The 27912-nt window shown below is 48.1% G+C and overlaps 1 protein-coding gene across 1 annotated transcript in view; it reads right to left on the minus strand.

The window, feature by feature from the left end:
- LOC140410345 (protein eyes shut homolog) overlaps positions 1-27912 on the minus strand; it is a 269054-nt gene that overhangs the window by 48235 nt on the left and 192907 nt on the right. The window lies entirely within an intron of this gene.

Genomic DNA, 27912 nt, shown 5'->3' on the forward strand with positions numbered 1-27912 from the left:
GCCGGCATCTCCACATCATAAATTATTGGTGTCAGCAACAGTTAATTGCTGCAAGGTCTGACTGATGGAAGACTTTGCAGCATATGAGATAATCTTGTGTAGTAAATAAAGCAAAACATGAACATTTATTGGAGCATGACTCGATGGAACACCGCAAGCAGGTAAAGGCCCCGTCATTCCTCCATCCCCCCTGTGTTATAAACTGCTGCATCAGCATTTATTGAGATCAATGTTGACCAATTTGGTCGCCATTCTCTATATGACGAATTTGCAGAGCTGGACAATTGTGTGAAAGTTACAGCAGTGAGTATAAGTCTGGATGTCACTCACTACATCACTTTTTTTCATCTGTCTCTCATTGAAAAAGGAAAAATCAACCATGTTATTCTTTGACCGGAGTCATGGAAGTCGGAATATAGTTCATTCCTCTTCCACTCAGGTATGGGATGCGATTCAGCAGAAGAAACTTCAAGGGTGCGATTCAACAGAAAAATGTCAAAGTCTGGTTTTTGGCATGTTTTCGGGGTGTTTCGTGACGCCCATGCCCCAGATGCAGGTGGACATTGTAAGGTTTTCGGGCAATTCGGCCCTTTTGGAGAAACTCAGAGACTGTAAACTGACTTTCCAGCCAAGGGAACAGAACCAGTTTTCCCAGCAGGCTTGGCCCGCTGAGCTGAGTAGGGACATAAGCACATAAATATTTACAAACACCCCCCTAGGAGCTACAAGGAAGGAGCCAGACAACAAGATAACATCAAAACACAGACAAAGGGGCACGGGAATACACAGGAGGCTTGCATGCAAGCAGGACAATGGGATGATCATAGCCCCATGCAAATGTAAATGACCTGGCCTCCACCAGAGCAGAATCCAATTAACACCCCATCAACATAGCGAGGTGAGAATAGCAGCCATCTCCGGAGCAGCTGGAAGACACTGAAATTCTCCACAGAAGAGCCTAACCTCGTTAAACTAGAAATCAGACTGTCTGAGTCCAGCATATTGCGCTGGAAAAGCCCCTAGAAAATCAGCGGTAGAGAAAAACCAAGTTGGAGGCGGACCTGGGGGAGGTACTCCAATCTTGACAGGAGCTACCGGCAGAAACTCACTGGGAGGAGGGGGCGGAGCCAGCGCCAAATTCAAATCGCGCAGGTCTGAAAAAAACCAAGTTGGAGGCGGACCTGGGGGAGGTACTCCAAGCTTGACAGAAGCTACCGGCAGAAAAACCAAGTTGGAGGCGGACCTGGGGAAGGTACTCCAAGCTTGACAGAAGCTGCCGGCAGAAACTCACTGAAAGAAGGGGGCGGAGCCAGCGCCAAATTCAAATCGCGCAGGTCTGCCTAGCTGGAAGAAGCGGACCTGCAAGGAATACCCGGAAACATACAGCTCTGACCGGCTCAAAGGGGGCGGGACCAGCGGGAACTTTAAAACTTACCTTTTTCAATGCAAAAGGGGCTGGCCGATCACAGAACAAAGCCAGGTATAACTATATAAAAGGGGCTGTGTTTTCGAGTAGGGGTCTCTTCGTTCGTGGCTCGACCTCTGCACCCCTGACTTGACCTCTGCAGCCTGTGACCGTAAGTACTCCGCAGCAGCTTGCGAAACTCCCTTGACTTTAATAGTGGTTGAGGCTTTGGGGAAGGGAACTTGTTTTTGTGCCTTGTGATATTGCTAAAACCTGTGTAAGCATAAGAATTTTCGTTGTGTCCGCTATATTACTTTTGAATAGACATAGTGTATATTAGAGCATAAGATTGTATTGTGTTTCTTCTGTTGATGATTTTGACCTGGGTTTTACAATAAACCTTGATTTGATGATAATTGGAGTCGTTTAAATTCTTCAATCCTTCACCAGCGATCTCTGACCAAGTCATTGTTAAAATACTCCTCACCTTAATTCCGGGTTCAGGAATCGAGGGTCATCTTGAGCGATTCACTCAGGACAGACTGCTGGTTAGGGAATAAACAGCAGTGTCCTATTCTCTCTCTTGGGAAAGCTACTCTAGTGGAGTAGGAACCGGGTGAGTGTTGCACCACCGGCAAGAGAGAGAATCACCTGGGTATTGGTAGGGGTCTGGAGATCTGTGTGATATAAGTCTCAGGCTGTCGGTTAGGAATAAACGGCAGGCTTGAATCAGTGCTCTCTTCAGTGGAAGTGTCCCAGTGCGACATCCCCTGGCCTCTGAAGTTTCAGTGCCAGCTGGAGAGAGACACACACAAATATTCAAACCCCAGATATCGGCCCAGTAGTGGAGTAGCGGAGATGGCACCCTCTACAACATTGCAGAGGCACTGTAGAATGTGACCCAGTCACTGAGTAGCATCGCTGAGGGCGTCGACACCATGGTACAGACAATGGGGAGCCTCCAGGACTGGCAGCACCAGGTGACACAGAGGTGTCTGGAGCTCACTCCATTTGCCTCTCTGTCCCATGGAATCCTCAAGATCCCAACGGGCACCATCAGGAAGGAGGAAGCGCTTGAGGGCAATGCAGGGCCTGCCACAAGGAGGCAATGGCAGTCTCCAGTTCTTTCGAATCACCCTCCCCCTCCTGACATTGGCGCATCTCAAGAGTCGATGGCAGAACAGGGTGGTACAGCGATGCCGGTATATCAGCCAGGGCCCTCTGGCTCCAGGTCCTCCCTGAGAACGTCCACCAGGGACATAATGGCCACAAGGCGCAGAAGACAGCAGGCTGCCTCCACCTCCAATGTGTATCCTGGGGTTTCACCTAGATGTAGCACTAGACCACGAAAGATCAAGAAGAGTGAGGAGCACTGAGTGGGCACTGGTGAGGTCACTGTCCATAGGTAGGGAGAATGGAAATTTGTCACATTACAATGTTCACCTTTAAATCATGTCACACCTCATACATATGAAACTCTGGGCGCGATTCTCCCAAAACTTTCTATGTTAATTTCTGGCGTTTTTTTCAGGGAGTTTCCCGCCAGCTCTACCGGTGAGTTCTCCACCAATATTCAATGACACTTTGTCACTTTCCTGGGCCCTGGAGGGTTTCTCACCGGTTCAGTCCACACTTTTAGCACTGGGGAGCTGAACTCAGAGATCGGGCCGCCATTTTGAAAGTGTGCCCCGATCTCTAAGTGAGCTTGTGGGACCCCCACACCTCTCACCAACGGGTAATGTCACCTCCCCACACACATGGCCACTACCCCACACTCCCCAAGTGAGGACACCCCGCCAAGGGGTCCCGGGTTCCCCCTCTTCAGGCCCCCTCAAGCCCCCTTATAGCACCCCCTCCCTTCCAATATCCCCACCCATTGCCCCTCCAACCTCCCAGAGGCCCCTACTTACCTGCCCTGCACTCAACCCCCCTTTAATTTTCTCTTCCACCCTCATTTCATGAGCATGGCCCCCCTCGCCCCTGGCAATGCCACCCTGGCACTTGGGCACCCTTGCATTGCCACCCTGCCACTGGCATCCAGGCAGTGCTCCTGCTGAAGTGGCAGTGCCATCCGGGCACCTTGGCAGTGCCAAGGTGTCAGCTGGGCAGTGCCAAGGTGCCCACGTTCCAGGGTGAGGGCCAGGGAGCCACCCTGCACTTATCCTGACCAGCCTGGGGTCTCTGGTGGCCTGGGAGACCCCCCCAGATGCTGTTCTATCTGGTCCATGTTTGTGTGACACTGATCTGCACCCGGCTACAGCCTCCCTGGAGAAGCAGGAGAATCGAGGGAGGCCTGTGGATCCCGTGCAGGTAGGTCGTAAGTAGGTTTATGACCTACTTCCACGAACGTCATTCGGTCCCACCCATTTGGCGCGGGGTTATGACTCTGATGTCTCGCGGGACTTTGGAGAACCTTGGGAGGCGCGCAGCCTGTCGGGAGGTTCATTGCAAGCCTCTCCCTGTATTCTCCGGCCGCATTGTGTACTCGCTTGAGCTGGGCAACTTGGTGAGCCTGGTCCAGCTTGAAGGTGATCTAGTTGGATGTCCAGCATACATAGCATCTGTCACCTCCCGGATGCACCTGTGTGCAGAGGATTGGGTTATGCTACACAGGTCCTCACTCAAGTTCTGGAAAGACCCAGTAGCATAAACGTTCATGGCTGTAGTGACCTGCACAGCGACTGGGAGTGGGTGTCCTCCTCCTCCTCTACAGGGTGCCAGGTCCCTGAGGACGTGGCGCTGGTGTCGCACTGTCTCCCTGCTGAGGCGCAATTTTCTGCAGCACATGGTGTCCGTCAGCTCATTGAATGACAAACAACACGTGTACATCTTGGCTCATCGCTGGATCCCACCTCAGCCTGATGGATGGCCGGGTCTTCAGGGTGTGCAGAGGCCCCCTGCACATGGGGTTCTGCCTCCAGCCTGTGTTGCCGTTGCTGCCACAAGCAACGCAAGATCACCCTCCGCGGGATCAACTCCAGCAAACATCGTTTTATCTGGAAGGAATTGGGAGAAGGAGAGAGAGCAACAATCAGATAGTGCTTCCATCCCTGGCCCCTCAAATCCACCAAGTCTCCCATATGCTTCTCTGTCCAGCGAGCCAGTTGTTCTGGCAAACCTTGCTCTGCACACACAACCCCGGCCACATCAGGAGCCCCTGGACTATAGACCTCTGCTGGGAACATTAGGGAGACCATGCTCAGCTGCCCTCTTCTCATCCATGCACTTACCTTTTGGTTGCGAGAAGATCCACAGTGCAGAAGCCCTGCTCTTTAGTGTGATTGTTGGAAGCTGCCTTTATGGTGCTGACGCTCCTTGAGTTCAGGCTCACTGGTCAGGCATCAAAGTTTGCTGGACATTTAATGCACAAATCATCCTCTGAGGCATGGCATGTGTGCCCTCAAGGAGGTACTTGAATGTTGAGAATGTTTATTTATTAAACAGCCAACAGTAACGATGATTTGAAAATCAACTATGTAACATTCCATCACACTAACCATGAAACAAAAGGAACTGATCAAGATGGAGAGTGAAGTAGTTGATTCGGAGATGAGGGTGCTGAATCTGAATAAAGGGAACTATGAGGATATGAGGCGTGATTTGGCCTTGATAGATTGGGGAGAGTCACTAAAGGGATGACAGTGGCAAACATTCAAGGAACGCATGGAGGAACTAAAGCAACTGTTCATTCCTGTCTGGCACAAAAGCAAAGGGGGTAAGAGGGCCAATCCATGGCTTACAAAGGAAATTAGAAATAATATCCAATACAAGGAAGAAGCATACAGATTGGCCAAGAAAAAGAATAGGTCTGAGAATTGGGAGCAATTTAAAGAAGGACAAAGGGATTGATTAAGAAGGGGAAAGTACAGTACGAAAGAAAGCTTGCAGGGAACATAAAGACTGACACTAAGAGTTTCTACAGATATGTGAAGAGAAAGAGATTGGTAAAGAGAAATGTAGGCCTCCAACAGACAGAAACAGGGGAATCATAATAAGGGACAAGGGCTTAGTAATTGAATACATACTTTGGTTCTGTCTTCACAAATGAGGACATAAATCAGATCCCAGAAATGTTGGAGAAAGAAAGGTTGAGTGAGAGGGAAGAAGTGAGGGAGATCAACATTAGTAGAGAAATCGTGCTGGGAAAATTGATGGGATTGAAGGCGGATAAATCCCCAGGGCCTGAGAATCTGCATCCCAGAGTGCTTAAGGAGGTGGCTCTGGAAATAGCGGATACATTGGTGGTCATCTTCTGGGATTCTATAGACTCTGGAACTGTCCCTGCACATTGGAGGGTAGCTCACGTCACTCCGATATTCAAAAAGGGAGGTAGAGAGAAAGCAGGGAATTATAGACCAGTAAACCTAACATCGGTAGTGGGGAAAATGCTTGAATCCATTATCAAAGACTATACAGCGGAACATTTAGAAAGCAGCGGCAGGATCAGTCAGAGTCAGCATGGATTTATGAAGGGAAAATCATGCTTGACAAATCTGTTGGAATTCTTTGAAGAGGTGACCAGTACAGTTGACAAGGGGGAGCCAGTCGATGTGGTATATTTGGACTTTCAGAAGGTGTTTGACCAAGTCCCGCACAAGAGATTATTGTGCAAAATGAAAGTGCATGGGATTGGGGGAAATGTATTGAGTTGGATAGAACACTGGTTGGCAGAGAGGAAACAAAGAGTAGGGATTAATGGGTCCTTTTCAAATTGGCAGGCAGTAACCAGTGGGGTACCACAGGGATCGGTGCTGGGACCCCAACTATTCACAAATTAATGATTTGGACGAGGGAACAAAATGGTACATCTCAAAGTTTGCACAAGATACCAAGTTAGGTGGGAAGGTGAATTGTGATGAGGATGCAGGGATCCTACAGCATGATCTGGACCGGTTGAGCGAGTGGGCAAATCAATGGCAGATGCAGTATAATTTGGATACGTGTGAGTTTATTCACTTTGTAAGCAAAAACAGGAAGGCAGATTACTACCTGAATGGTTGTAAATTGGGAAAGGGGAGTGTGCAGCGGGACCTGGGTGTCCTTGTGCACCATTCGCTGAAGGTAAGCATGCAGGTGCAGCAGGCGGTAAAGAAGGCTCATGGCGGTGCCGAGGTCCCAGGTTCGATCCCGGCTCTGGGTCACTGTCCATGTGGAGTATGTACATTCTCCCCGTGTTTGCGTGGGTTTCACCCCCACAACCCAAAAGATGTGCAAACTAGGTGGATTGGCCACGCTACATTGCCCCTTAATTGGAAAAAAAATGAATTGGGTACACAAATCTTTTTTAAAAAGGCTCATGGTATGTTGGCCTTTATTGCGAGAGGTTTCGAGTATAGAAGCAGGGATGTGTTGCTGCAATTGTACAGGGCCTTGGTGAGGCCACACTTCGAGTATTGTGTGCAGTTTTGGTCTCCTTTCTCTCGAGGGAGTGCAGCAAAGGTTTAGCAGAATGATTCCAGGGATGGCGGGACTGTCATATGAGGAGAGATTGCCGAGGTTGAGATTGTTCTTGCTGGAGTTCAGAAGAATGAGGGGTGATCTCATAGAGACTTATAAAATTCTAACAGGACTAGACAGGATAGATGCAGGGGAGATGTTACCAATGATGGGTGTGTCCAGAACCAGAAGTCACAGTCTGAGGATTCAGGGTAAACCATTTCGGACAGCGATAAGGAGACATTCCTTCACACAATGAGTGGTGAGCCTGTGGAAACTAGTATGGCAGGGGGGTGGGTACCGGAGCAATAAGTCAGAAGGTGAGAGCATTGAGGGAGAACTAGGGAATAGGGCCAGTATGGCTCTGAGGAAGTGCAGACAGGGAGATGTTGCTGAAAACAGCGGGTCTGGTGGCCTGAAGTGCATATGTATTAATGCAAGAAGTATTACGGGTAAGGCAGATGAGCTTAGAGCTTGTATTAGTACTTGGAACTATGATGTTGTTGCCATTACAGAGACCTGGTTGAGGGAAGGACAGGATTGACAGCTATTCCAGGATTTACATGTTTCAGGCGGGATAGAGGGGGCTGTAAAAGGGGTGGCGGAGTTGCACTACTAGTTAGGGAGGATATCACAGCTGTACTACGGGAGGACACTTCAGAGGGCAGCGAGGCTATATGGGTAGAGATCAGGAATAAGAAGGGTGCAGTCACAATGGTGGGGGTTTATAACAGGCCTCCCAATAGCTAGCGGGAGATAGAGGAGCAGATATGTAGACAGATTTTGGAAATGAGTAAAAACAACAGGGTTGTTGTGATGGGAGACTTCAACTTCCCCAATATCGACTGGGACTCACTTAGTGCCAGGGGCTTAGACGGGGCAGAGTTTGTAAGGAGCATCAAGGAGGGCTACTTAAAACAATATGTAGATAGCCTAACTAGAGAAGGGGCTGTACTGGACCTGGTATTGGGGAATGAGCCCGGCCAGGTGGTAGAAGTTTCAGTAGGGGAGCATTTTGGGAACAGTGACCACAATTCAGTAAGTTTTAAAGTGCTGGTGGACAAGGATAAGAGTTGTCCTAGGGTGAATGTGCTAAATTGGGGGAAGCTAATTTTAACAATATTAGGCAGGAACTGAAGAACCTAGATTGGGGGCGGATGTTTGAGGGCAAATCAACATCTGACATGTGGGAGGCTTTCAAGTGTCAGTTGAAAGGAATTCAGGAACGGCATGTTCCTGTGAGGAAGAAGGATAAATATGGCAATTTTCGGGAACCTTGGATAACGAGAGATATTGTAGGCCTCGTCAAAAAGAAAAAAGGGGCATTTGTCAGGGCTAGAAGACTGGGAACAGGCGAAGCCTGTGTGGAATATAAGGAAAGTAGGAAGGAACTTAAGCAAGGAGTCAGGAGGGCTAGAAGGGGTCACGAAAAGTCATTGGCATATCGGGTTAAGGAAAATCCCAGGACTTTCTACAGGTACATAAAAAGCAAGAGGGTAGCCAGGGAAAGGGTTGGCCCACTGATGGACAGGCAAGGGAATCTATGTGTGGAGCCAGAGGAAATGGGCGAGGTACTAAATGAATACTTTGCATCAGTATTCACCAAAGAGAAGGAATTGGTGGATGTTGAGTCTGGAGAAGGGTGTGTAGATAGCCTGGGTCACATTGAGATCCAAAAAGCTGAGGTGTTGGGCGTCTTGAAAAATAATAAGGTAGATAAGTCCCCAGGGCCTGATGGGATCTACCCCAGAATACTGAAGGAGGCAAGAGAGGAAATTGCTGAGGCCTTGACAGAAATCTTTGGATCCTCACTGTCTTCAGGTGATGTCCCGGAGGACTGGAGAATAGCCAATATTGGTCCTTTGTTTAAGAAGGATAGCAAGGATAATCCAGGGAACTACAGCCTTACGTCAGTGGTAAGGAACATTACTGGAGAGAATTCTTCGAGACAGGATCTACTCCCATTTGGAAGCAAATGGACGTATTAGCGAGAGGTAGCATGGTTTTGTGAACATAAGAACATAAGAACCAGGAGCAGGAGTAGGCCATCTGGCCCCTCGAGCCTGCTCCGCCATTCAATGAGATCATGGCTGATCTTTTGTGGACTCAGCTCCACTTTCCGGCCCGAACACCATAACCCTTAATCCCTTTATTCTTCAAAAAACTATCTATCTTTATCTTAAAAACATTTAATGAAGGAGTGTCTACTGCTTCACTGGGCAAGGAATTCCATAGATTCACAACCCTTTGGGTGAAGAAGTTCCTCCTAAACTCAGTACCTAAATCTACTTCCCCTTATTTTGAGGCTATGCCCCCTAGTTCTGCTTTCACCCACCAGTGGAAACAACCTGCCCGCATCTATCCTATCTATTCCCTTCACAATCTTATATGTTTCTATAAGATCCCCCCTCATCCTTCTAAATTCCAATGAGTACAGTCCCAGTCTACTCAGCCTCTCCTCGTAATCCAACCCCTTCAGCTCTGGGATTAACCTAGTGAATCTCCTCTGCACACCCTCCAGTGCCAGTACGTCCTTTCTCAAGTAAGGAGACCAAAACTGAACACACTACTCCAGGTGTGGCCTCACTAACACCTTATACAATTGCAGCATAACCTCCCTAGTCTTAAACTCCATCCCTCTAGCAATGAAGGACAAAATTCCATTTGCCTTCTTAATCACCTGTTGCACTGTAAACCAGCTGTTTGCTACTCATGCGCTAGCACACCCAGGTCTCTCTGCACAGCAGCATGTTTTAATATTTTATCATTTAAATAATAATCCCTTTTGCTGTTATTCCTACCAAAATGGATAATCTCACATTTGTCAACACTGTATTCCATCTGCCAGACCCTAGCCCATTCACTTAGCCTATCCAAATCCCTCTGCAGACTTCCAGTATCCTCTGCACTTTTTGCTTTCCCACTTATCTTAGTGTTGTCTGCAAACTTGGACACTTTGCCCTTGGTCCCCAACTCCAAATCATCTATGTAAATTGTGAACAGTTGTGGGCCCAACACTGATCCCTGAGGGACACCACTAGCTACTGATTGCCAACCAGAGGAACACCCATTAATTCCCACTCTTTGCTTTCTATTAATTAACCAATTCTCCATCCATGCTACTACTTTCCCCTTAATGCCATGCATCTTTATCTTATGCAGTAACCTTTTGTGTGGCACCTTGTCAAAGGCTTTATGGAAATCCAGATATACCACATCCATTGGCTCCCCGTTATCTACCGCACTGTTAATGTCCTCAAAAAATTCCACTAAGTTAGTTAGGCACGATCTGCCCTTTATGAACCCATGCTGCGTCTGCCCAATGGGACAATTTCCATCCAGATGCCTCGCTATTTCTTCCTTGATGATAGATTCCAGCATCTTCCCTACTACCGAAGTTCAGCTCACTGGCCTATAATTACCCGCTTTCTGCCTACCTCCTTTTTTAAACAGTGGTGTCACGTTTGCTAATTTCTAATCCGCCGGGATCACCCCAGAGTCTAGTGAATTTTGGTAAATTATCACTAGAGCATTTGCAATTTCCCTAGCCATCTCTTTTAGCACTCTGGGATGCATTCCATCAGGTCCAGGAGACTTGTCTACCTTTAGCCCCATTAGCTTGCCCATCACTACTTCCTTGGTGATAACAATCCTCTCAAGGTCCTCACCTGTCATTGCCTCATTTCCATCAGTCACTGGCATGTTATTTGTGTCTTCCACTGTGAAGACCCACCCAAAAAACCTGTTCAGTTCCTCAGCCATTTCCTCATCTCCCATTATTAAATCTCCCTTCTCATCCTCTAAAGGACCAATATTTACCGTAGCCACTCTTTTTTGTTTTATATATTTGTAGAAACTTTTACTATCTGTTTTTATATTCTGAGCAAGTTTACTCTCATAATCTATGATGTGGAGATGCCGGCGTTGGACTGGGGTGAGCATAGTACGAAGTCTTACAACACCAGGTTAAAGTCCAACAGGTTTGTTTCGATGTCACTAGCTTTCGGAGCGCTGCTCCTTCCTCAGGTGAATGAAGAGGTCTGGTCCAGAAACACATATATAGACAAATTCAAAGATGCCAAACAATGCTTGGAATGCGAGCATTAGCAGGTGATTAAATCTTTACAGATCCAGAGATGGGGTAACCCCAGGTTAAAGAGGTGTGAATTGTACCAAGCCAGGACAGTTGGTAGGATTTCGCAGGCCAGATGGTGGGGGATGAATGTAATGCGACATGAATCCCAGGTCCCGGTTGAGGCCGCACTCATGTGTGCGGAACTTGGCTATATGTTTCTGCTCGGCGATTCTGCGTTGTCGCGGGTCCTGAAGGCCGCCTTGGAGAACGCTTACCCGGAGATCAGAGGCTGAATGCCCTTGACTGCTGAAGTGTTCCCCGACTGGAAGGGAACATTCCTGCCTGGTGATTGTTGCGCGATGTCCGTTCATTCGTTGTTGCAGCGTCTGCATGGTCTCGCCAATGTACCACGCTTTGGGACATCCTTTCCTGCAGCGTATGAGGTAGACAACGTTGGCCGAGTTGCACGAGTATGTACCGCGTACCTGGTGGGTGGTGTTCTCACGTGTAATAGTGGTATCCATGTCGATGATCTGGCACGTCTTGCAGAGATTGCCATGACAGGGTTGTGTGGTGTCGAGGTCACTGTTCTGAAGACTGGGTAGTTTGCTGCACACAATGGTTCGTTTGAGGTTGCGCGGTTGTTTGAAGGCAAGTAGTGGGGGTGTGGGGATGACCTTGGCAAGATGTTCATCGTCATCAATGATGTGTTGAAGGCTGTGAAGAAGATGACGTAGTTTCTCCGCTCCGGGGAAGTACTGGACGACGAAGGGTATTCTGTCGGTTGTGTCCCATGTTTGTCTTCTGAGGAGGTCAGTCCGGTTTTTCGCTGTGGCGCGTTGGAACTGTCGATCGATGAGTCGAGTGCCATATCCCGTTCGTACGAGGGCATCTTTCAACGTCTGTAGATGTCTGTTACGCTCCTCCTCGTCTGAGCAGATCCTGTGTATACGGAGCGCTTGTCCATCGGGGATGGCTTCTTTAATGTGTTTAGGGTGGAAGCTGGAGAAGTGGAGCATCATGAGGTTATCCGTAGGTTTGCGGTAAAGCGAAGTGCTGAGGTGACCGTCCTTGATGGAGACGAGTGTGTCCAAGAATGCAACTGATTTTGGAGAGTAGTCCATGGTGAGTCTGATGGTTGGATGGAACTTATTAATGTCATCGTGTAGTCGTTTCAGGGATTCTTCGCCGTGTGTCCAAAGGAAAAAAATGTCATCGATGTATCTGGTGTATAACATCGGTTGAAGGTCCTGTGCGGTGAGTAGGTCCTGTTCAAACTTGTGCATGAAGATGTTGGCGTATTGGGGTGCGAATTTGGTCCCCATGGCTGTTCCGTGCGTCTGGATGAAGAACTTGTTGTCGAAGGTGAAGACGTTGTGATCCAGAATGAAGCGGATGAGTTGCAGAATTGCGTCTGGAGACTGGCAGTTGTCGGTGTTGAGTACTGAGGCTGTTGCAGCAATGCCGTCGTCATGGGGGATGCTGGCGTAGAATGCCGAGACGTCCATTGTGACGAGGAATGTTCCTGGTTCAACTGGTCCATGGGTGCTGAGTTTCTGTAGGAAGTCCGTCGTGTCGCGACAGAAGCTGGGTGTACCTTGTATGATGGGTTTCAAGATGCCCTCGATGTAGCCAGAGAGGTTCTCACACAGGGTCCCATTGCCTGAAACGATAGGGCGGCCTGGTGTGTTGGCCTTATGTATTTTCGGGAGGCAGTAGAGATCTCCAATGCGGGGAGTACGTGGGATGAGGGCACGTAGGGTGCTCTGAAGATCTGGATCCAAGGTCTTGATCAGTCTGTTAAGTTGGCGGATGTGTTCCTTGGTCGGATCTGCGGGTAACTGTCTGTAGTGTTCTTGGTTGTTCAGTTGTCGGTATACTTCTTTGCAGTAGTCCATTCTGTTCAGTACGACAGTGGCCCCCCCTTTGTCTGCTGGTTTGATGACGATGCTGTGGTTGGTCTTGAGAGCGCGGATGGCATTGCGTTGTGCTTGGGTGACGTTCGGGGCTGTCTTGTGAATGCGACTGATGAATCTGGCATTGACGCGACTCCTGACGGCCTGAGCATACATGTCGAGTCTAAGGCAGCGGCCTTCCGGAGGGGTCCAATTCGACTCTTTCCTCTTCGGTTGCCGCACCACAGATCTCTCAGTCTGCTGTTCCGGTTCATTGGTAGTCTGCTTGGGTTCGCTGTTGGCCTCTTGGGGTCTGTGGAAGAATTCCCGGAGCCTCATTCACCTGATGAATTCTTGCCAAGGTCATCCCCACACCCCCACTACTTGCCTTCAAACAACCGCGCAACCTCAAACGAACCATTGTTTGCAGCAAACTACCCAGTCTTCAGAACAGTGACCACGACACCACACAACCCTGTCATGGCAATCTCTGCAAGACGTGCCAGATCATCGACATGGATACCACTATTACACGTGAGAACACCACCCACCAGGTACGCGGTACATACTCGTGCAACTCGGCCAATGTTGTCTACCTCATACGCTGCAGGAAAGGATGTCCCAAAGCGTGGTACATTGGCGAGACCATGCAGACGCTGCAACAACGAATGAACGGACATCGCGCAACAATCACCAGGCAGGAATGTTCCCTTCCAGTCGGGGAACACTTCAGCAGTCAAGGGCATTCAGCCTCTGATCTCCGGGTAAGCGTTCTCCAAGGCGGCCTTCAGGACCCGCGACAACGCAGAATCGCCGAGCAGAAACTTATAGCCAAGTTCCGCACACATGAGTGCGGCCTCAACCGGGACCTGGGATTCATGTCGCATTACATTCATCCCCCACCATCTGGCCTGCGAAATCCTACCAACTGTCCTGGCTTGATACAATTCACACCTCTTTAACCTGGGGTTACCCCATCTCTGGATCTGTAAAGATTTAATCACCTGCTAATGCTCGCATTCCAAGCATTGTTTGGCATCTTTGAATTTGTCTATATATGTGTTTCTGGAACAGACCTCTTCATTCACCTGAGGAAGGAGCAGCGCTCCGAAAGCTAGTGACATCGAAACAAACCTGTTGGACTGTAACCTGGTGTTGTAAGACTTCGTACTGTGCTCATAATCTATGTTACTCTTCTTTCTAGCTTTTTTAGTAGCTTTCTGTTGTCCCCTAAAGATTTCCCAGTCCTCTAGTCTCCCACTGATCTTTGCTACTTTGTATGTTTTTTCCTTCAATTTGATATTCTCCCTTATTTCCTTAGATATCCACGGTCGATTTTCCCTCTTTTTACCGTCCTTCCTTTTTATTGGCATAAACCTTTGCTGAGCACTGTGAAAAATCACTTGGAAGGTTCTCCACCATTCCTCAACTGTTTCACCATAAAGTCTTTGCTCCCAGTCTACCTTACCTAGTTCTTCTCTCATCCCATTGTAATCTCCTTTGTTTAAGCACAAAACACTAGTGCTTGATTTTACCTTCTCACCCTCCATCTGTATTTTAAATTCCACCATATTGTGATCGCTCCTTCTGAGAGGATCCCTAACTATAAGATCCTGAATCAATCCTGTCTCATTACACAGGACCAGATCTAGGACCGCTTGTTCCCTCGTAGGTTCCATTACATACTGTTCTAGGAAACTATCGCGGATACATTCTATAAACTCCTCCTCAAGGCTGCCTCGACTGACCTGGTTAAACCAATCGACATCTGGATTAAAATCCCCCATGATAACTGCTGTACCATTTCTACATGCATCAGTTATTTATTTGTTTATTGCCTGCCCCACCATAATGTTACTATTTGGTGGCCTGTAGACTACTCCTATCATGACTTTTTCGCCTTACTATTCCTGATTTCCACCCAAATGGATTCAACCTTATCCTCCATAGCACCGATGTCATCCCTTACTGTTGCCCGGATGTCATCCTTAAATAACAGAGCTACACCACCTCCCTTACCATCCACTCTGTCCTTCCAAATAGTTTGATACCCTCGGATATTTAACTCCCAGTAGTGACCATCCTTTAACCCATGTTTCAGTAATGGCCACTAAATCATAGTCATTCACGATGATTTGCGCCATCAACTCATTTACCTTATTCCGAATACTACGAGCATTCAGGTAAAGTACACTTATGTTGGCTTTTTTACCTCTGTTCTGAATCTTAACACCTCGATCAGTAACCTCTCCTAAGTTATATTTCCTCTTAACCTTTCTCCTAATTTTCCTTGTCGTTGAACCCATATCTTCATGTAACAACCTGCCGCGTCGCTTACCATTAATGATTTCACTTCCCGTTTTATTCCTTTTAGTATTCCTGGTCCTATTCACTGAGCTCCCCTCAGTCACTGTACCTTGAACTGTCGCCCTTTTTGATTTTTGACTATGGCTTCTCTGCCTTACAATTGCCCCCTTACTGCCTTTTGTTTCTGTCCCTGTTTTACTACCTTCCAACTTCCTGCATCGGTTCCCATCCCCCTGCCACATTTGAAGGGGAGACCGTGTCTCACTAACTTGATAGAGGCTTTCAAAGAGGTCACAAAGATGATTAATGCAGGTAGGGCAGTGGATGTTGTCTGTATGGACTTCAATCAGGCCTTTGACAAGGTCCCTCATGGTAGACTGGTACAAAAGGTGAAGTAATACGGGATCAGGGGTGAGCTGGTAAGATGGATACAGAACTGGCTAGGTCATAGAAGGCAGATAGTAGCAATGGAAGGGTGCTTTTCTAATTGGAGGGCTGTGACTACTGGTGTTCCGCAGGGATCAGTGCTGGGACCTTTGCAGTTCGTAGTATAGATAAATGATTTGGAGGAAAATGTAACTGGTCTGATTAGTAAGTTTGCAGATGACACAAAGGTTGGTGGAATTGCGGATAGCGATGAGGACTATCAGAGGATACAGCAGGATTTAGATCATTTGGAGACTTGGGCGGATAGATGGCAGATGGAGTTAATCCGGACAAATGTGAGGTAATGCATTTTGGAAGGTCTAATGCAGGTAGGGAATATACAGTGAATGGTAGAATCCTCAAGAGTATTGACAGTCAGAGAGATTTAGCTGTACAGGTCCACAGGTCACTGAAAGGGGCAACACAGGTGGAGAATGTAGTCAAGAAGGCATACGGCATGCTTGCCTTCATTGGCCGGGGCATTGAGTATAAGAATTGGCAAGTCATGTTGCAGCTGTATAGAACCTTAGTTAGGCCACACTTGGAGTATAGTGTTCAATTCTGATCGTCACACCACCAGAAGGATCTGGAGGCTTTAGAGAGGGTGCAGAAGAGATTTACCAGAATGTTGCCTGGTATGGAGGGCATTAGCTATGAGGAGCGGTTGAATAAGCTCGGTTCGTTCTCATTGAAACGACGGAGGTTGAGGGGCGACCTGATAGAGGTCTACAAAATTATGAGGGGCATAGACAGAGTGGATAGTCAGAGGCTTTTTCCCAGGGTAGTGGGGTCAATTCCTAGAGGGCATAGGTTTAAGGTACGAGGGGCAAGGTTTAGAGGAGATGTACGAGGCAAGTCTTTTTACGCAGAGGGTAGTGGGTGCCTGGAACGCGCTGCCGGAGGAGGTGGTGGAAGCAGGGATGATCGTGACATTTAAGGGGCATCTTGACAAATACATGAATAGGATGGGAATAGAGGGATACGGACCCAGGAAGTGTAGAAGATTTTAGTTTAGACGGGCAGCATGGTCGGCACGGGCTTGGAGGGCTGAAGGGCCTGTTCCTGTGCTGTACTTTTCTTTGTTCTTTGTTCTATTACCACAGGAAGTAGTTGATGCTAAAACTTTGAATATATTCAAGAGGCGGCTGGGGAGAAGGCACTTGAGGAGAATGGGATCAAAGCCTATGGGGAGAAAGCAGGATTAGGCTATTGAGTTGGATGATCAGCCATGATCATAATGAATGGCGAAGCAGGGTCAAAGGGCCAAAAGGCCTCCTCCTGCTCCTATCTTCTATGTATCTATGTAACGTCGCCGTTCCACATTGGTACCAATCCAAAGCTATATCAGCTCATGCTCCAAGAAAACGTAAACACACTGTGTCACTCCCTCGTATGTTCCCCAATAGAAACCGAGGATAAGCCTGAGAATGTGTTATCGTTTCCAGGACATTGTCGTAGAACTGGTCTGTCCATTCATGCATTACTTCATCCACATCTCACTGCTATTCCCCGTCCAGGAGCCGCAGATGTGAAGGCGTTCCCAATCTCATCGGAACCAAATCCTGGCATCCACATATTGCACTGGTGTTCAAGGTGCAGTTGAACATTTTTGACTTCCAGCCTGATTAATCCGCGGGTGACTTATCAGTTGCATGCAGCACTCAGCACACAAGCAACAAAAGCATCAGCAATCTGCTAAAGTATTTCTTCAACGGCATCATCAGGTAGCCCATTTGGAACAATGTCACGCACCAGGTCTCACAGCGTCTTCCTCCTTCAAACTGGGTTGCCTTCTGGACGTCCCCCTGTGTTCCAGGACCCATCTTTCTGAGAAAACATTGTCCTTTCTGGCTACAAAAAAAGACGGAAACAGCAGCCTGTGGGCATTTGCAGCCATCAGCAGAAGCAAGCAAAAATCACAACTTGCAGCTGTGAAGTTCTCTCACAACTATTCCTCATTTGAAGTAGCCTTCAGCTGTGAAGCTAGAGGCTGGTCACAGTCGAAGATGGTGAAATTGACTTTCAGGACTGAAACAGCAGCAGGTCTCTGTTCTGAGAGAGTTTGGTAGGACAGACAGGCAGCAGCTGTGGTTGTTATGAGTCTCCACAATATTTAAAGATGGCTTGAAGGCCTCACAGATGCAAATCCCCTCATCCCCCTCCCCCCAACCAACACAGCCCAGGGCTGACCCCCAACCTGGCACGCTTCAGCCCCCCCCCCCCCCCCCCCCCATAACCCCCTGAGCACTGGGGCAGCAGCTCTGGTACCATTGAGCTGCATGCCAGAAAATAGGTATGGCTACTCACCTCCTCACTTCTCCTCAGTGGTCACTGCGGCAGCTTCATTTTTTGAAAAGGAGTATTAAACGACGCCCGCGTTACTTCCCGCTGGGGAGTTGGATAATTGTCGGGAGGCCGCTGCATTCAACTTCAATCTGATTAATGAGTGGGGGTAGCACAGTGGTTAGCACTGTGGCTTCACAGCGCTCGGTTCCCAGGTTTGATTCCCTGCTGGGTCGCTGTCTGTGCGGAGTCTGCACGTTCTCCCCGTGTCTGCGTGGGTTTCATCCAGGTTCTCCGGTTTCCTCCCACAGACCAAAGACGTGCAGGTTAGGTGGATTGGCCATGCTAAATTGCCCTAGTGTTCAAACAAAGTTAGGAGGGGTTATTGGGTTACGGGTGGAAGTGAAGGCTTAAAGTGGGTTGGTGCAGACTCGATGGGCCGAATGGCCTCCTTCTGCACTGTATGTTCCATGAATGGAAATGAGGGTTAATGATATGCTCCCCATTTTTGGGTGTGATCCGGAACTTACCATCAGGAGCTGGGGTCTGGGGAATCGCAAAATGGTTCGTGACCAGATCTGCGTCGGGGGCAAGGCAATCACCAAATTACACTATAATTCAATTTTTTGATGCATTTGGGTGATGTTTCTTGGCATCTGCAGCGCCGAGATTGACCCAGCTATTCAACGGCACTGACCGTTTTTTGGCACCTTGGGGATTTCTCCCCGTTGAGGCCACACTTAAGCTGTTTTCCTGCACTGGGAAGCTAAGCGTGTCAGCAGGACTGGCTCCTCGCACATCGAGGCGTCATTTTGAACAGCTTCACCAATCTCTTCAGCTTTCAGGCCCCCTCCTCTTCTTTCAGGATCCACCAACCCTCCCTTCACCCTTCCCAACCTTTTATAGTCTCCTTGAACCCCTGCTCTCAAAAGCAAGGCCCCACAGCGCCTGGCACCCTCGACGTGCCAACCAGGCACCTTGGCAGCCTGGGTGGCACTACCAGGGTGCCAGTCTGGAAGTGTCCAGGTGCCAAGTCCAAGGGGCGTGCCAGGGCACTATCCTGCCCCATCTCCGACCGCCCCAGAGAGGGGGGTCTCTAAAAGCCTGAGACTCTCCGAGGTACCACCACACCTGGTCCCAGTGCTAAACGGCACTCACTTGAGGTCTTGCAGGGGTCGCCGTTGACTCCTGGGCACCAAGTACATATGGCATCTGGATATTTAAATGAGTCTAGTGGCTCATTTACATCTCATTATCTGGATCACGTGCAGTGATAAGTTAATAGGGCTGGAAGAAGGATGGGAAAGGTTCTTCTTGAGCATAAACGCATACATAGACCAATTGGCCTGAATGACCTGTTGATGTGTTGCAAAGTCAATGCAATTCTGAGTAAGATTCTCTCCTTACCCCAGGGATGCGGTTAAGGGGAATTGTCACATCCTAGATGTTTTTTCTGCACAGGCTGGGAAATTCAATGGGATATTGTGGCTTTGTATGCTTCAGTAGTTCAGGGATTGATGCCATTAACAGTACATGACTAGGAAAATGCCAAAGCAGGACTCCTTGACTGGTATCATTGTGGTTGATTCAAAAGATGGCAGTAAAACCACCAACAAGGTGCCGGTTAAAATTTATAAAAACACTTCATCTACACTCACACTCTTATTATCCTGTCACCTAGAATCTGGACATCCTACCCACTCTAGCTTCATCCTCAGCTCACTCCCTGGGCAATGCACAGGAAGATTGCAATAACATTTGAGCACCATACTCAGTGATGCAATCTCATTCCAATCATTCAGCTTAGGTGCAAGAACTGCATGTTTTAGCAAACACACCATCAGGAACATTAAAAATATGGCTGTGCAGCTTCCTCATTGCTTATGGTTTTCTCTGAAATGTTGAGGGACTGGAGTTACGTGGAGAGACAGAAAGTTCTGGGATTGTTCTACCTGGGGCACAGAACGGGAGAATTAACAGACTTGTTCAAAATTATGGAAGGTTTCAATGGAATGGATAGGGAGAAATATATTCCGCTGGCTGTAGGATTGGTAAAAAATAATGCAGATGTTAAATTACTTGCAAAAGAACCGGCACAGGAGGAAGATGTAGTGAATTTTTTTAACACAGCAAATTATTATGATCTTGAATGCAATAGTAACTTTTAAAAAGGTGATAGTCAAACCGTAAAAATCTGTAGGGTGAGGGGGAGAAGAGGAGGGGCTAATGGTGCCATCTCAGGCAGAATGGGCTAAATTTAAGACTCTAAATGTTTTCTCTTCGTGATGGCAGCAATAGAACATAGAAAAATACAGGACAGAACAGGCCCTTCGGCCCACGATGTTGTGTCGAACCTTTGTCCTAGATTAATTATAGATTATCATTGAATTTACAGTGCAGAAGGAGGCCATTCGGCCCATTGAGTCTGCACCGGCTCTTGGAAAGAGCACCCTACCCAAAGTCAACACCTCCACCCAACACTAAGGGCAATTTTGGACACTAAGGGCAATTTAACATGGCCAATCCACCTAACTTGCACATCTTTGGACTGTGGGAGGAAACCGGAGCACCCGGAGGAAACCCACGCAGACACGGGGAGGATGTGCAGACTCCGCACAGATAGTGACCCAAGCCGGAATCGAACCTGGGACCCTGGAGCTGTGAAGCAATTGTGCTATCCACAATGCTACCGTGCTGCCCTTAAGAACAAATTAATATACACTATATCATTTTACCAGAATCCATGTACCTATCCCTACTGACTATCCCTATTGACTCCCTACTGAAGGACAGATCTGAGGCGTTCAAGGCAGACAACCCTGACCTATACAAGAAATCCAGGTACGACCTCCGCAAAGCCATCCGGAATGCCAAGAGAGAATATCAAACCAAGCTAGGGTCACAGACAGACTCTTGGCGGTTGTGGCAAGGACTAAACAACATAACGGGCTACAAAGCAAAGCTGAACAGTATCTCTGGCAGCAGCGCACCCCTCCCCGATGAACTCAATGCATTCTATGCTCGGTTCGAGCAGGTAACCAACAATCCGCTGGCGAGTGCCCCAGCAGCCCATAATTCACCCATACCCACCATCACAGCTTCCGAAGTCAGATTGGCCTTCCCGAAAGTGAACCCTCGGAAGGCGACGGGCCCAGACGGGATCCCTGGTCGTGCACTCAGAGCCTGCGTGGACCAGCTGGCAGAGGTATTCGCGGACATCTTTAACCTGTCCCTACTCCACTCCGAGGTCCCCACCTGCTTCAAGAAGACCACCATCATACCGGTACCAAAGAAGAACCAGGCAACGTGCCTCAATGACTACCGACCAGTGGCCCTGACTTCAGTCGTAATGAAGTGCTTCGAGAGGTTGATCATGAAGCGCATCACCTCCATACTCCCAGAACACCTTGATCCGCTGCAATTCGCATACCGCTGCAACCGGTCCACATCAGGCACCATTTCCCTGGCCCTACACTCATCCCTAGAGCATCTCGAAAACAAGGACTCCTACATTAGACTCCTATCTTTTGACTACAGCTCCGCCTTCAACACCATAACCCCAGCCAAGCTCATATCAAAGCTCCAAAAGCTAGGACTTGGCTCCCCACGCTGCAACTGGATCCTCGATTTTCTGACCAACAGACCACAATCAGTAAGAATGAACAACAACACCTCCTACACAATAGTCCTCAACACCGGCGCCCCGCAAGGCTGCGTACTTAGCCCCCTACTCTACTCCCTGTACACACACGACCGCGTGGCAAAACTTGGTTCCAACTCCATCTACAAGTTTGCTGACGATACGACCATAGTGGGCCGTATCTCGAATAACGATGAGTCCGAATACAGGAGGGAGATAGAGAACCTAGTGGAGTGGTGTAGCGACAACAATCTCTCCCTCAATGCCAGCAAAACAAAAGAGCTGGTAATTGATTTCAGGAAGCAAAGTACTGTACACACCCCTGTCAGCCTCAACGTGGCCGAGGTGGAGATGGTTAGCAGTTTCAAATTCCTAGGGGTGCACATCTCCAAAAATCCGTCCTGGTCCACCCACGTCGACGCTACCACCAAGAAAGCACAACAGCGCCTATACTTCCTCAGGAAACTAAGGAAATTCGGCATGTCCACATTGACTCTTACCAACTTTTACCGATGCACCATAGAAAGCATCCTATCGGGCTGCATCACAGCCTGGTATGGCAACTGCTCGGCTCAGGACCGCAAGAAACTTCAGAGAGTCGTGAACACCGCCCAGTCCATCACACCAACCTGCCTCCCATCCATTGACTCCATCTACACCTCCCGCTGCCTGGGGAAAGCGGGCAGTATAATCAAAGACCCCTCCCACCCGGCTTACTCACTCTTCCAACTTCTTCCATCGGGCAGGAGATATAGAAGTCTGAGAACACGCACGAACAGACTCAAAAACAGCTTCTTCCCCACTGTCACCAGACTCCTAAATGACCCTCTTATGGACTGACTTCATTAACACTACACCCTGTATGCTTCATCCGATGCCAGTGCTTATGTAGTTACATTGTATATGTTGTGTTGCCCTATTATGTATTTTCTTTTATTCCCTTTTCTTCTCATGTACTTAATGATCTGTTGAGCTGCTCGCAGAAAAATACTTTTCACTGTACCTCGGTACACGTGAGAATAAACAAATCCAATCCAATCCAATCCAATCCAATAGCTGCTTGAAGGTCCCTAATGTTTCCGACTCAACTACTTCCACAGGCAGTGCATTCCATGCCCCCATTACTCTCTGGGTAAAGAACCTACCTCTGATATCCCTCCTATATCTTCAACCATTCACCTTAAATTTATGATCCACTTTGCCTCAAACTTAGCTTTGCAGGATTCATTTTCGACCAGATAGTAATTTTGAACTAAATTTCACTTCTTTCGCATGCTGAAGAAAATCTTTATTGGATCATAAAATGATGGAAAGATTACAGCACAGAATGAGGCCACTTGGTCCATCATGTCAGTGCCAGCCTAATCCTACTTTGCAGCATTTGGCCTGAAGCTCTGCAGGTTATGGTGCTTCAAATGCCTTTTGAATGAGTTGAGGGTTGCTGCCTCTCCCACCCTTTCAGGCAGTGAGTTCCAGATCCCTGGCATCCTGTGGGGGAAAAAATGCGCCCTCATCTCCTAGCTCAACTTCCTACCAATCAGTTTAAATCTATGTTCCCTAGTCACTGTCCTCTCTGCTGAAGTCAATCCATAGAATGCTTATAGTGCTGGGAAAGGTCACTCGGTCCATCAAGTCTGCACCAACCCTCCGAAAGAGGGGTCTACTCCCCTGCCCCTCCCGCCTATCCCCATAACCCCATGACCAAACATACAAATCTTTGGACACTAAGGGGCATTTGATCATGGCCAATCCACCTCATCTGCATGGCCAATCCACCTCATCTGCACATCGTTGAACTGTGGGATGAAACCGGAGCAACGGGAGGAACCCACACAGACACGCAGAGAACATGCAAACTCCACGCAGAAAAGGCCGGAATGGAACCCGGGTCCCAGGCGCTGTGAGGCAGCAGTGTCACATAAAAGCTTCTCATCCACCCTGTCCAGGCCCATCACTATTTTTGACATCGACATGTGTTTGAGAACAGAAAATATTTGGATTCATATCCATGGCCCATTCCAAACCATTTCATGTCTAATTAAGTGTTGATAATTGCAGCCAGTGTATATTACATATTGCAACTTGCATATCGCAAAGTTCCAGAGAAATATGGCAAGAATATTGGCAAGAAAACTTGGAAATGTCCCTGGGATATTTTACAATGTTTAAGGTGGTATATAATTGCAAGCTCTTGCTCATTTTTGTTGTTGTAGGTGGAAGATGCAGGTCCAGGTTCTGCAGCAATGCAAACAATGGATACTGTCAATTTCCACAACCGCACCAGTCACCAAAGATCTAAAAAACTACATTAATAAAAGAACTTGCATAACTTAAGACCGAGCTGCAAAGTAGGTCACAGCCAGTTAAGTAGTTATGAACTATTCACTGTTGGAAAATATAACTACCATTTACTGCACAACATTAAAAAGCAATGATAATGACTACATCTGAAGAATTTTACTTCTTCAAATAGTGGGATCATTTAGATCCAGGGCAAAGCATATGGTGCCTCAGCTTAACCTCTCATCCATAAGGTGGCAACTCTAACAGCGCCTGTCTGAGTTATGCGCATTAGTCTCCAGGATGGGATCCAAACTTTGACCTTCAGACTAACTCAGAGGCAAGAATGCTATCCATTGGTCTACAGCTGAGTCTTTAAGAGAAAGGAGCAAAGGAATCTTTGAGAGAAAGAAGCCCACCCAGTGGGAATGGGATTGGTTCAAGTTGGGTTGGGGGGGGGGGCATTAAAATGTAGCAGTAAGGCCTATAGTTCCATTCCTGCTGCCCACCATTTTAACTGCTCACCACAAAAAGGTGGCTGAGCTGGTCAGCAGAAGCTAGCCAGAGCCTTAAGAATTATTGCAAATAGAGTCATATTTTGGTGATGAGACAGTGAGTAAATTTTAGTTGTGGGACTGAGTGTGGGAGCCTCCAGGTGAATAAGGGTTGGCAGCTGCTGGGAAGGTGAATGAGAAACCTTCTTTTCTGAGGACTGGAGGAGCGGGTGTGGACCTCTGCACCTCACTCAGAAAGTCATGGCCTCCCCTTGCCTGTCCCGTGGGAGCTTCCCAACACTCCATGCCCACTCCCAACACATTCCCAACACACTCAGGGGACCCTTCCTTTGGTACTGCATGCCTTTCTCGTGCCCACCAGCTATAGTTGGTGCTATTTGCCTGTTTTGGGCAGGCAGTCTGCAGATGTGGCCTGAGAATTTGAAAAGAAAATCTCAGGCCTCAAACTTAGCCAGAGATTCCTTTTTTGTACTCACTCCATTCCCGCTCTCCTGGAACAACAGGACGTTACAATCTCTTCAAAATCTTTTCAATCACCTTGTAGCAAACATCAGGTTAAAATGTTATTTAACATACCATTCAGGGGACAGGAGCATTGTAGTAATGTTACTAGGACTAAAACACAGAAGACTGAAATAAGTCTGTGGTCAGGAGATCATATCCCACCACAGTAAATGTGGGAATCTAAATTTAATGAATGAGTCTGGAATAAGAAAGCTAAAGAAAACTTTGGGTTATCTTTGCCTTTTTTGGGCCTCGGCGAGTTTCTCCCCACTGAGGCCACACCACACTCGCCAGCAAGAACGACTGCTCGTAGATTGGGCATCATTTTGAGCGCAGCCCGATCTGTCCCCCATCCCCTTTCAGGCCGTCCCCACCTTATTGACCTCCCCTTCATCCCCCCATCATTGCCGAGGCCCGTGGGAACACCCCCTCACCACCTCCCCCCGTCAATGGGCAAGGGTCCCCTTTAATCTGAATCCTGGAAGTGCCAACCTGGTACCTGGGCACTCTGGCACTGCAATCCTGACAGTGCACCAGGCATCCCGGAAGTGCCACTCGAGCACCCTGGCACTGTCAGGATGACACTGCCAGGGTTGCAGACTGGCAATGTCAAGGTGCCTTGGTGCCAGGGATAATGCCACAGTACTACCCTGCCCTGTCTTGCCTCCAAATACCCAGGGATCTCTAAAGGCACCTCCCGAGGTGCCATTATGCCTGGTCCACGGTTGTTGAGTGCCGGATGAATATGGCTTTCAGGTAATTAAGTGAGCCTAATGGCTAATCAGGTGGTGGTGGATGTTGTAGTGTGCCTTTAAGAGATATCAGCATGACAACACTGGAAGGGAAAGAGAAAGGAAAAGGGAAGTTTCACTATTACTTTTGCAGAGCACACACAGCTCTGATGCCTTCAAGTTTCATACCCATGTGTCTTGTCTCAATAAATGAACCCACGACATGTTTACCCAGTCCCTTATGACCGATTGGCGCCTTATGTCTTCGACAGTAAATAAGCCCAAAGTACGATATAATTATAATAACGTGACAGTGGATGTCCTTCTACAACCTTTGTAATTATTCTGAAAACAGGTTTAATACAACTGAGTGGCTGTTGCACTGCAGAGGCACAGTTAATAGTTTGAGATGGTGTTGCCCTCCCAAGTTAGTTCCAAAAAGCGTTGCCGCCCAGAGCGTTGCTTGTTTTGGCAACTAATTGGAGTCACCACTTGCCAAACTGATAGTGGGGGGGGAGGGGCTAATGACTTTATCCAGTTTCCATCCTCTTACCAAAGGGCACACAACATTGAGATTCCCACATCATCAGGTGGAGTTGGAGTTACCAACTCTGGTTAGATGCAAACCATTACATGGTATGACAACTCCAGCAGCCCCAGCCTCCACTCTCCCAAATAGGTCACCCTGACATGTCCACCCTCAAGGTGCATGCCCTTTCTTGGTTGCTTGAGGAGCGAGCAAACATTTCCTTCACCAGTTGGATGAATCTTTAGTCGGCATTCAAACAGCCAGATTTTCCCATCTTCAATATTTATAACCTATGGACAATTAATGTTTATTTATAACAATAAAACAAATGTGTTCAAAAAATTAATTATTCTCATGGCTTCAGGTTAAATATGGGGAAACCTCCTTTAATAAGGACATGGGGGGTCCAAACCGAGTCAAAATAAGAACAAAGTAATGATTAACAAATGAGACGTGTACACTTCCCGGTAGACATATACCAGGTTCCTCTCTGATCAGTGCCTTACTGGCCAACCGTACATACACTGGGTAATTGGGCTACCCCACCTCGAAGACCGAAGATGAGACTGAGAAAGAGAAGTAGGCAGAGGACGTCGGAGTCTCTTTGGCTCCTGGTGGAGGACCAGTCGGCGTAGCATCAGTTGGCATATCCGGGCTGGCGAATGTTGTTGGGGCAGGAAATACATGGGGAAATGATCGTCAGGAAGTGGCTAGGGCAGCACAGTGGCACAGTGGGTTAGCCCTGTTGCCACACGTCGCCGAGGACCCAGGTTCGATCCCGGCTCTGGGTCACAGTCAGTGCGGAGTTTGCACATTCTCCCCGTGTTTGCATGGGTTTCACCCCCATATCCCAAAGATGTGCAGGGTAGGTGGATTGAACACGCTAAATTGCCCCTTAATTGGAAAAAAAATGAATTGGGTACTCTAAATTTATTTTTTAAAAAGGAAGTGGCTGAACTGCGGAGTCGGCGTCCGAGACCTCCAGGTCTGCATCTCCATCTCCGAGTCGGACAACATGACATAGCACACATCGGCAGCGAGAGAGACTGGAGACGTCACATCAGTTTGGTCCGGCAATGGAGCCGGAGATCCAGGGCAGGCTTCTTCCTAGGCACCTCGCGAGGGAGCAGCCATTGGGAGCAAATATGATCCAGGTGTCACTTCATGAGCTGGCATCGGACCCGAACTTGGTAAAAGACTGGTCCCATTGGATGGACAACAATCCCAGGAAGCCAGCGAGCACCGTCATTGAAGTTACTAACGAGCAATGCATCGTCAGGCGCAAAGCGGCAAAGAGGCTGACATCGAACTGGGCAACAACCTTGCAAATCTTGGTGATGACTCAGCTTCCTGCTGACATCTGGCAGAATCAAATTGAGTCATGTACGAAGTCTATGACCCATTATCATCATCGCAGGGGCTACCCTAGTTACTGCGTGTGGCATGATCCTGTACGAGAATAAAAACTTTGCCAGTCTTGTGTCCATCCAACCGGACGTCTGTTTCATTAGCCCACATTTAACCATTTGCCCAGCCCGCTCATATCAGACCAGTGGACGGTACCATGCGATGCAGGCGTGGCAAATCCCATTGCTCTTTGCAAAAGCGCATATTCTTCGCTTGTAAAAGAGGTCCGGTTATTGCTTACAAGGACTTCTGGAATTCCGAGGGCGAAAAATGAAACATCCGCTAGACGGTCGCCCGGGGGATGATCGTTGTCATCTTGTGGACTTCCAGCCAGTGTGAGTAAGCATTCACCAAGACGAGAAACATCGAACCCAAGAAGGCAACAGCAAAATCGGCGTGCATGCGGGCCCAAAGGAGCCCCGGCCACCCCCAAGGGTGCAGGGGTGCAGCTGTGGGGAGCTTCTGGTGCTTTTGACAGA

The sequence above is a fragment of the Scyliorhinus torazame genome, chromosome 4, assembly GCF_047496885.1.
Source record: "Scyliorhinus torazame isolate Kashiwa2021f chromosome 4, sScyTor2.1, whole genome shotgun sequence".
Taxonomy (NCBI): Eukaryota; Metazoa; Chordata; class Chondrichthyes; order Carcharhiniformes; family Scyliorhinidae; genus Scyliorhinus; species Scyliorhinus torazame.